Here is an 11,884-nt window from a genome sequence, read left to right on the forward strand (position 1 = left end):
CTTAAATAATAAGACTCAGTGAGTTTAAAGAAATAGGAGTAAATTGTGGTAAAAATTTAATTTACGAGGTGTAAAGAGAAATAGAGCAGAGCTGTCAAAGGTAAATAATCAAAATTTTAGAAGGAGATTTGAAAATATGAAGAAATAAAATAGGGCAGTTCTTAAAGGAAGATGAGAAGTTTTCTGAGCAATAACTGCTGCCAACCTCTTCTTCCCTCTCCTCTGCAACCCGTTGCTCTAAAAACAAAAACCTAAATCTTCCTAGTTGCCTCTAAAACCAACTCAGACCTTTAGAAATTTCTAGAACCAAAATGGCTAGAACATCTCAAAGTAAAGAAGTATCAAAGAAGAAGAAAGGAAAAAGGCCAATGGAGGAAGAAACTGGAACAGAAAGTCAGAAGAAGAAACAGAAAATCATGCTTGTTTCAGTGAAGGAAATAGCCAAGAAACTAAGAAAAAAGAAGCAGAAAACAAACAAGAAGAAAGATACAAAACCCTCTGTCAAACCCTGCTTTGTAAAATAATTATAATGTCATTCACATGCTCGATAGAATGTTTGTATATTTAGGAAGTTCGAGAAATCATTAAAAGATGATATTGCCCCTAATGGTACCATTGAGTCGATTAAGCCTCAAACTAGTTCAAATAGGAATTTTAAGGTGAAATTAAGAGTTTCACAGTTCAGGGATGACTCAAAATAGTAATTTGGAGTTCGAGGATCAATTTGGAGTCAAACCAAAATTTTCACTATTTAGGGGTAAAATCGTAATTTTTCCACCCGCAGACAAAATTTGAGATTTTGAGAGAATTTATATCACATTTGACAAATTGGAGAATGGTATGAGTATAAGGGATGAAAAATATGTCTATGGGCAATTTTTCAGTTTTTTGGGCAAAAATGTAATTTTTCACTTTACGGGGGTAAAAGTGTACACCCGAGGACTGAGAATAGGAGTATATCTACTCCTATTACAGTGAGTAAACTTAAATCGAATTGTCAAGATCCGAAACTCCCATCGAGCCTGTGACAACAGTCGCGAAGCCTCGACAGACATTCTTCCCCCGAATGCCTTTTGAGACCTCGTAAGGCTTTTGTACCAATTTTTCCATTCCTCTCTCTTTCTTCTTTTTTTTTTTGAATAATAAAATAAAATAAAATTATTAATTAAAATAACCTATTTTAATGTAAAACAATATATATATATATATTTTTGAAACATCCAAAATTAATTTTCTGCACATAAAAATAAAATAAATTTATACATACTGTAATATAGAAAACTGGAGTATGCAATTTAAATTACAATGACACGTGGGCCCCATAATAACTGAGAAGGTTTAAGTCTATAACCTTGCTTTCTAGGATGCAACTCCGAAATTTACTTCTCGATGCAATTGACAGTCTACTGCCTATTCTAAGCCTGAAAAATGTATAGGAAGAAGGGATGAGATTATAAAATCCCAGTGAGTAGACAGACATCATCAAAGTAATCTAAAGCCGAGTAATAGGAGACAATTAAAATAATTCATCCCAACCCATATAAATAATTGGATTTCATCCAATTACTCAACATGGCTTATGTACTTTTCAAAACTTGGCCCTTGCCAAAAATCCATTCTCGGGGATACCCCGCGAAGGCATCTTACCGAGACCGCCAAGGCTGTTTATTGTCACACACACAAACACATTTCACCTCTGACAACACAGCCGTTCCTTGGCGTTGGCTGAGTCTCAATTTCACGTGGTGGCCAGCGTGAAGTGTACTCAAATCCTACCTCGGGAGTTATCCTACGCGCCTCTCCAATCGAGGTAAGCTCAATAATTGGGAACCGTGCCCCTCTAATTAGGCTGGCCCACGGAACCCCCGTCACTGCAGTGCCCACTTTATAATCCACCAACCAATAAAATCACAATAGTATGACATGGCTCACTTAACACATTCAAGGCAAATCAAAGCAGTTCACATATTCTTTAAATCATAAAAATAACCAGTCATACCCACATTTATCATAAGCCATTTAATGTAAAATCATGGATAAACAACACAATCATAGTATAGGTCTCCAATTACTCTATTTTTGAAATCATTATTAAATTTTCAAAAATTTTATAAAATTATTTTATAAAATCTCATTTTCCCATAAAACACAATAATTTTCCAATTAAACCATTTTTCCATAAAATCACACAATTAAATAAATCTACTCTAGATAATTAAGACGATAGTAAGTTTACTCACTGTACTAGGAGTAGATATACTCCTATTCTCGGTCCTCGGGTGTAGTCTTTTACCCGTATCAGATAGCTCACCACCTATCCACAATACATGACACAAAAAATTCAATAATTTGTGTCAAATCAATATATATTATTTCAGGCTCTTATCCATGCGTATGCACTAGATAGGGTGTGAAATGTTTGGACAATCGCTTAATCACAGTGTCCGACCTAACTCGCCTATACACGGTGTAAATTTCTAAAATCTCCAATTCAACTCCAATTCCATCCATTTCAATTTCAATTATCCAATTATATCCACAATACCTCAATGACTGTGAATGTGGTCCAATTTATCAGTTCGGACCACAAATTACGCTTTTACCCCTAGTGGGTAAAAATTTCCAATTTTTTGCACCAAAAATTCCCATTTAATTTCCAACCTCATAATTCATCATTTTTCCATCTAATTCTCTTAAAATAAAGTCAACCTCATCCTCACACACCATTGGCTAGATTCGGCCTAGAGAAATTCATGGAGAAAATGAATATTTTTCTTGTTGTTTTACTCATAAACATGCTAAACTAACACTAAATACTAACATAGTTCAAAATCAAATTAATCTAACAACTTTCTCTCTCTAAACCCATATGATCAGATTTGAATCCATCATCAAAACACATAATTTAACCATGGAAAATAAGGAGAAATGCATGGAAATGATAAATCTTAAGCTAAGCTTGAAAAATCATACCTTTAAACACTTGATTCCTTGAAAAATCACACTTTTTCTTTGAATTTTCTCACTCTAGGGTTTGTTCTTATTTCTCTCTCTCTCCTGCTGGTTTTGGCTGACCCTCCCAATGAAGAATTCTGAAATTTTCAAGCCTTTTAATAGGCTTAATAAAATATTATTATTTTATTTACCTTTTGAATATATTATTATTTTATTTTTTCTAGCCATCTTTTTTACTTTCTTTTTCTACCACTCAATCCTCTTCACTTGTCCATGTCTTCCATGAAATTTCTAGACTTTTCCAAAGTTTTGGTGGAGTAAATTTTTAAAAATTACATTTTTACCCCCGTAAAGTGAAAATTTACATTTTTGCCCCAAAAACTGAAAAATTGCCCATAGACATATTTTTCATCCCTTATACTCATACCATTCTCCAATTTATCAAATGTGATCTAAATTCTCTCAAAATCTCAAATTTTTTCCGCGGGTGGAAAAATTACGATTTTACTCCTAAATAGTGAAAATTTCGGTTTGACTCCGAATTGATCCTCGAACTCTGAATTACTATTTTGAGTCATCCCTGAACTGTGAAACTCTTAATTTGACCTTAAAATTCCTATTTGAACTAGTTCGAGGCTTAATCGACTCAATGGTACCATTAGGGGCAATATCATCCTTTAACGATTTCTCGAACTTCCTAAATATACGAACATTCTATCGAGCATGTGAATGACATTATAATTATTTTACAAAGCACGATTTGACAACACTGTCCTTACAACCAATGCAACAACCTTTACTCCATTACTTACTCTTAAAAGCACCTTTCCCTTTTTCAATCTTTTACTTACCCCTAGCATCTTTAAGTCATTACACAGGTCTAGCCCACATCCAGTATCTAATACCCATGATGAAGGAGTAATAGTAGATAGCTTGACCTCAATCATATACATGGTCAAAGGTGAAACTTTTGCAAGTTTCTCACCTTTCGTTATTATCAAGATTACAAGGTTATCTTCCTTTATCTCATCTATTCTCAATAAATGTTTGAGAACATTTCTCAATTTGATATACTACTCTAAAAATTTTGACCCCAATTCAAAATAGCATTAAGTATGCCATGCAAAGTGATATAAGTACATTATAACAACCTAGACATTAAAGAACATGTGTAAGTATTCATATATTTCAATCAATTTTAGATGAGATAGTAAATCTTAATTTGATTACTCCCATTATTTTCTTCAAGATGATAACCCTCTATATCACCTCAAAGGATCTTTACAAGGATTCTCTTAGTGGGCTAAGATCTTATCCATTCTAGTCATGTCCTTGAGTTTGCTCAACAAGTCATGATAGGTGGGTTAGGTAGGTAACTTAGTTTTACCAATTGTGTCTCTATACAATTCCTAGATCAGTTAGGTGGCAACTCTTTACCTAAACATATCATATATGTTTTGCCTAGCCATTGCCTTTAGTTTCATAATAATCAAGTTTCTAAGTTTATGGATTTTATGAAATTAGTTTAGTAAAAGCCACCATTCATAGTATAAACATATTCTTAATAAAGTTTGACCTTGACTTTGCTTAACAAGCCTCCGATATGAAGAATTCTGGTTTTTACTATGAAGGTGGAAGGCATCTTGATCATGCATGGCATGTGGCTCAATATTTAGTGAGGGATTTTATCTTTCAAATTTTATTAAAATCTCATCTTTGCATGTATAGTATTTATTAAATCACATAAAATAAATCTATCACATGCATACTTTGGATGATTATGGACTTTTTACTATACTAATTTCTTTTGAGCCATTGAAAGAAATTAGTTTGGTCAAACTTAAGGGATTACATACAACATTTTCAAAATTTGCTTATAATCTCCTTGTACTTCTTGGCACCTTAAATCTTCATCTTTGAGTTTACAAAATTTCAATTTCTAATTTATCCTAATTCTAATTACATTTGAATATAGAAACCTCGAGTTCCATTCAACATGAGTAAGATGAGAAAAGAATTTTAGAAACTGAGATAAAAAGTTAAGGCAATGCGTGCAGGCCCTATTTCAAAAATACTAAGGAATTACATTCAATCATAGCACAATCTTATTCGGTCTTAGTCCATAATCATCCATATATATCCATCTCTATGAACATATGAAAAATTTAAAGTCATGTATCATTGAAATTGTTAACCCTATGAAGCATTTGATATTAGTAATTTTCAATATTTGAAGTTGTTAACTTCAAATTTTCGGGTGGTTATTTAATTCTATATATGGAAACTTTTTCCATATATGAAAAGTTTTACTAATCAAAATTAGCAACTTATCAATTCCTAACCATACTAGGATCATAATAAAATTTTATTGTAAATTAAAATAATTTTAATTTGTGCTCCTAAATATTTTAGGAAGTCTTATTATTAATCCATCTTTAATTAAAGATTGCATGTTATTCATTACCTAATCATTTAAGGTAATTTAAATTAAATTTTGGACAACAATAGCTTTAATTAGCATTTGTGTCACATTCAGATTTTCTCGCTTAAATGGAGGAAATTTATTCATGATTGAAAATTTGTCCATTATTTCATAATCTTTAACACCTATAATCTTAAGAATCAAATACTTTAGTTTTTTATGTCATTTATAATGTTTGACATCCATGATATTAGGGATCAAATACCTCAATTTTGGTGTCAATTCATAATCTTTGACATCCATATTTTTAGGAATCAAATTCCCTAATTTTTGGTGTCAAATTAATAGTCTTTGACATTCATAATTTTAGGGATCAAATCCCTTGATTTTTGGTGTCAAATTGAGCAACTTATGAAACTATTTCCATAAGCACTTGGTTAGCCAATTAGTGCATTGATTAGCGTAATTGTAGGCTACATTTTGAGCTACTTTAAATGCCAAAACTAGCATTGAGTTGCTGTTAGAAGCAATGCCTTCAGCCACTCACTATGGCCTTATGGCCACCTTCTACCGTTGATTAGCACATTTTCTTGGAACACTTCCAAGGTGACTTGCCTCCTTACATTTTCAGCATTTTATGAGGCTTCAAAACTCTTTTTTCAATGCTGAAAACACACCTGAACAAAATCCAATTCTATCCATAAAATGGCACCTAATTTCATCATGAAAAGCAAATCTAACCTTATCGACCCATTTTGTGCATATCATGCACATTTGACTTGCATATTTGGACACTTAAAATTTGGATTAATACTTGTATAATCAAGTATTAAAAGACATAAATCAAATATGTCCAAAATATAAAAATTATTCCAAACAGAACTCAAAAATTTAAAACATTTTTACTTGTACCCGAACACTTCATATCCATATTAGAAATGGAATTAATGACAACAAGACATGAAATTGTATTAAAACAAGCCAATGAAGGATTTGATACCACATATAAGACAACCTAGTGTCTTAAGTCCAAGGAGTACTTATACGATTAACACAGGAAAAGTATTTTATAAACACTAGAGTTAAGATACCAAATGCACTTCTCCTGTCAAGTCATGTTCAGTGAACTTGCTCTACAAGGTAAGCACCCACATGTTAGTTTCAAGTATCCCTATACTTCATGAGATTGGTTACTTACTTCATAAGTAAGGAACATAGCACGTGGTGATCTTTGAGCATTAACAATGCCCTGTCTTAATAATACAATGATTAGGACTATTTAAGAACAATGCTTTGATTTATAAAGATCTCATAATTGTATCTTCATACAAATCCTTTGCAAGGCATATGTAATTCCTTAAACTTTTTCTACATAAGCAAAAATAGTAATGTCATACATGAATATCTTGAATTGTAGTTGCCATACAGCCAATGATTGACTTGTAGTGTTCATACTAACACATGTCAACATTGAAATTTGCTTCTCGTAAGACTTTAAGTTACTTTCCACTACCCTAATGTATTTTGCAAACTTTTTATCTGAATTAACCATTTTTTGACCCACATATAAATAAAACTTGGTTAAATTGATTTATTTAAGGAAACATTTGAAATTTTTGAAAAATTAATTAATAGTTTGAGTTATTGAGAGTAAGTGGCTTTCTACCACTTTAGTTTTTTCTAACTTAAATATATATATTTTTTCAAAATTCTTTTAATATAATTTTTTTATACTACACATTTGTTATTAAAAATTGTGAACAAGTCAATGAAATAGCATGAGTAGATCAAAGGGGACGAACTTTATGTAGTCAAATAGGGTCATGGTGATGCAGCTACCCTTTGAAAGCTAGTTTCCTTGTGGTCTATGCTGAGTGGCTACTAATTGATTTTAAGGCCACAATTTTTGCGGCTTTTCTTCTTGTCCTGTTCGTTTCTATCTCTCCAAATTATTTAGAGAAAAACCCAGGTTTTATTGGTGACTTATGGCAGCAGTGCAAGACATCATTGGATAAGATGGTAGTTGTTGTTACTTCAAGGATGGTACACAGCTGTAAAATTTTTATTCATGGTTTTGACTATTGTTTTGGTTTGTGGAGGATTTCTTTGGGCAATGCTTTTTATGTTTCTTATGATGACAATCTCTCAAAGACAGCTTTTTCAGCAAGTTAGAGCATAGAGTGCGTTCAAACAAGGGTACCACTCATTGTGTGTTTGCTTTATGTGGAGGGATTTTTTGAGTGCTTGGATGTAGATTAAGTCTTTCTTTCGGTGGGGGTGCATGTATGATGGTTCTTGTAGTGTGGGGCAATTTATGTTTTCACAACAACGTCTTTATTGTTTGTATGGGTCTGCTGTTGTTGTCTTGATCGGGTTACACATTTAAGAACACTATTCAAGTGACTTTTGTATGGGCAAGGTAGTGAAGCTATTAACAAATTTAGGGTATATTCTTTTTTTTTACTTGTGCTGCTAAATGATTTTTAAGCAGTTAGTGATTGTTGCAATTATAGAAGGCTTCAAGCTTCAAAGCTAGACTTCTTATGCAACTAAAAGTCTTTGACTAATTCGGTTCAAGACTTGGAATGGCATACTAGCTTTGAGAATGACTATAAAAGTTCATGCTTTTCAAAAAAAGAAAGTAAGTTTATCTTAGAATATTTCCACTAGTTGAAAATATCAGTATTTGCAACAACTGAATATGTAACAGACACCTTAAGCATTAATAAGCTATTTAAAGTGGAAGGGATATTAGGCTTGGTAGTGAGATGCTTGTCATCCAAGTAGTTCTTATTATCATTTGAAGACAAATAACTATATGAAGCGCTGAAGATTAAACATTGGGATTGGTTAAATAAGTGGTTCATTCATGTGGAAAGGTGGACAAACTATTTGCATCCCAAATACCAAAGTAAATGTGTGGGTGTTCCATTGCATGTATGGACCTATAACACACTTTTGGCCATTGTTGAATGTTTCGGTGAGTTGATATCAATGGAAGAAAACATGCAAGAGCTAAATGATTTCAATTTTGGTGTTACATAGGTTCTAATAGATGAATGGATTAATTTTTTGGTAATTGTTAAAAAGGTGAAAGTACATGTTCATGAAGTTAAAGGAGGAAAACAATTTGCAACCCTTCTTCATCTTCCCATGCTTTTCTTTCTTACCCTTCTATTAAAGGTATATATTTCTTCCCACACTGCCATTGGCTCTCTCTTTCCCTCTTTTGTTCCCACATTTCTTACCAACGGTAGCTTTTTACATTGGAGAATCCTAAACAAAGGTAAGGTTTTTATTCAATGAAATTTTTTTTAGTTTTTCCCATTTAATTGACTTGATAAGTTGTAAATTACTTGCTCAATTTTACCTTTCTTTTTATCTCAATCGATTATTTTATATGAACGCACACTGGCTTCATCAAGTTTGAATATTGAACTTGTAATGAAGTGGAATTGTTTACTAGTTTATTACCTTGCAATCGATAATGATTTTGTTTATCGTAGTTCTCAAAACTAGAGTTGCAGATTGTTTTCTTTACTATTTTATGTGACATAGAGTTTTGGGTGGCTTTTGTGTTTGTTGACTAGGTCCCTTTGGGATGAGAACTTTCTTGGGAAGAAAAGCAGGAAAGAAAGAGAGAAGGATAGCCAATGGCAATGAGAGAAGAATTATAATCCTTTTGGTAGAAAGGTTAGAGAGAGAAGCATTTTTTTTAGAGTCATTAGTTTGCATTCATAAAAGTATAGGAAAGGTAATTATTTCCTACCATAAGAAGTACACCAAAAAAAGACCCCATTTTTAGATCAGTTGTTCGACACTTTTTCACATTGCGGACCAAAAAATCCTTTTTGTGTTCCTTTATCTTTCTATCATCATAAAACCCTTCCCATGAATATGAACAAAAGCAACCAAAAGCCCAAGACCAAAATTTACACACCTTTACATAGCTCCAAAAAGCTATAAGAAAAAGAAAAAAAAGCATAACAATACAAAAAGATTTTAATTAAACTATCAATCCATTTTTCCACCATGTCCCTATTTGCCTTTTTTAACCATACGTATGCCAAACAAAAATCCACAAATATAACACCTTGCAACAAACAATTGAGGCTACCACTTACAAAAACTATCCATGACATAGCCACAAAAAGCTGGAGCTCTAAGTTATTTACCTAAAACAACATCTTCCAACAAAAAAGACTATACATCATACCATAACAGCTGTTTTTGTAAATCCCTGACTCAAACACAGAGTAATTCATCAAGCAACGACAAAAAGCAGAAGGTGGAAATAGTAACCTTAAAAAGAAAGAACACCCAAATGCAAAACATAATCCTACCCTCTTCAATTTAACTATCAATTGTTTGAATCATTATGAAAAGCTTGATATCCACACTTTGTAGCTGAATACCACCCTTTGCAAGGCTATCAACTCTTTGGTGTTCTTCTCTCTTGGTATGCCTGATCTCCCAATGTCTTAGCTCCGCTTTAATCCTCTCAATTCATAGAATCCACTTCCTCATCCTTCAAGGCGCCTTATTTGGAATAGTAACCCATTTAATCGTATTACTCGAGTCACTTTCAATGCTAAGTTTGTATCCTCTTTTCCATCTAGATGTAGCAAAAATAACAAGACCTTCTCGCACTACTACAACTTCAACAAGGTTTGAGTCAGTTGTACTTAACGGCTCAGAGAAGGTAATCAGCACTTCCCTCTACTGTTTTGCAATACTCCAGTTCCAACAAGCCCAAGGCACCCCCGTGCCAGCCCATTAACATTAAAATTTAGTCCACCCATTTTGGTGCCTCCCATGTTATGCTGAGCCTACCTTTTACCTTTTTATTACCTTGAATACAGATTAAAGGTTCTTTGTAGGTATCAAGAAATGAAAAGTACTCTCTTGGCCACTTTATCTTCACCCATGATAAAACCCTAATTTTGGCCAACTCTAAACACAACTTCACATCCCATTCTTTTCCACTAAAAAAGACTTCGTTCTTGTTTTCCAAATGGTCCACACTATAGTAAAAAAACCCATCTTCTAAATTCTAATATCCCCTTTCCCTAAGTAGCATTCGTTCTAAGCCTAAAAAAAAGTCTTCATATTATTTGGGGGAACCCATTCATAATTAAAAGTCTTGCACCACCAACCCATATTTTCCAAGTTTCACCACATTTCACAAATAAATGTCTACCAGTTTCTCTCCCCATACACAGCACTCAATTGAAAGAATTAGTTTGAAATTTACCTTTTTTGGCAAGCTCATCTTTGATTACAAGTTTTTCATGCATAAGCTACCATACGAATGTTTCAACCCATAAGGAGCAATTCCAGCCCATACTGCTTTCCACATTTTTATCAATTTTTTCCTTGGGAGTATCACGACCCAAATTTCGAGCCATGACCGGCGCATGCGCCCAGTGGACGTAGCCCACTAAGCCCAAGCAAGCCTCTTTACGCAATCCCGTTCACTATCCCATTAATTTTTCATCACCATTACTAGACCACCATTTGTAATTTGCAACTAGATGTATTTCCATAATACAACATAGATACAAAATTTACACTTGTATGATCTCAAAATAAGGTTATTCATAGCCATCTCATAATGGCACCATCATTCCAAACTATACATGCATCGTTAGCAAAGTGATTCCTAGCAATTTACATTTAATGTACATGTACTCATATAAAAGACTTCTGACGACCAGCGGAGTGACTTTGGTGAGGGTACGGCTATCGAATGCCATGATACCTACCAAGAGTGAATGCAAGTGGACGTCTTAGTCTCAGTCCCAACTATCTACGGATCTGAAAACATGCAATTTAAAAGAGTGAGTATAAACTCAGTGAGTGAACATAAGAAGGGAACAAGCAACGATAAGGAATGTTTTAGAAAACATGATGCACTTACGATAAAACCATGCAATTTAGTCAAATTTTTTGTTAAAACCCCTCATTCCAAACTTTGAATGTTTAATCCCTTAATGTTAAAATATCCATGATAAACCATGAAGTTGAATAGAATGAAAATTTCAGCAATGACCAAGCAAGACAAGCAAACAGAAGGCTTTCTCGCTGCAATGAAAAGGTAGTCTTGGTTTGCATATGCTTTGGTTTTTCAAGCATAAATCTCACTACAGAAGTCCAATTGACATGATTTTTTAGTCATTAGAAAGATAAGAGACTGGGCTACTATTTTCTATTTACCACTTTGCCTAGTTCTGATTAGAAGGTGGTCAAAATCATTATTGAAATGAGAGCACCGCACAAGAATCTTGGAACCACCCTAGAGTTTCTCGCTGCAGCGAGAATGCCCAGAAACTTTCTCGCTGTAATGAGAACCAGACCAGTGTAATCCCCCTTCAACCCGAGAGTTTCTTGTTACAGCAAAAATGAATCTCGCTGCAGCGAGAAATAGAGCAATTTAGTTAAAAGGGGTCTTGTTATATCAAAAGCCATTTTCTTGTTGAAATGAAAAGCAATTTGGGAGCAATTAAC

The 11,884-nt window shown here is 33.5% G+C and overlaps 1 long non-coding RNA gene across 1 annotated transcript; it reads right to left on the reverse strand.

Annotated features, from left to right (window-relative positions):
* Nucleotides 1,848-3,015, reverse strand: LOC108662210. The gene is made up of 3 exons (XR_001928014.1): nucleotides 2,974-3,015; nucleotides 2,241-2,314; nucleotides 1,848-1,883 (listed from the first exon to the last, which is right to left on the reverse strand). It is a non-coding gene; the product is annotated as an uncharacterized LOC108662210 (long non-coding RNA).

This window comes from Theobroma cacao, chromosome 5 (genome assembly GCF_000208745.1).
Source record: "Theobroma cacao cultivar B97-61/B2 chromosome 5, Criollo_cocoa_genome_V2, whole genome shotgun sequence".
Lineage (NCBI taxonomy): Eukaryota > Viridiplantae > Streptophyta > Magnoliopsida > Malvales > Malvaceae > Theobroma > Theobroma cacao.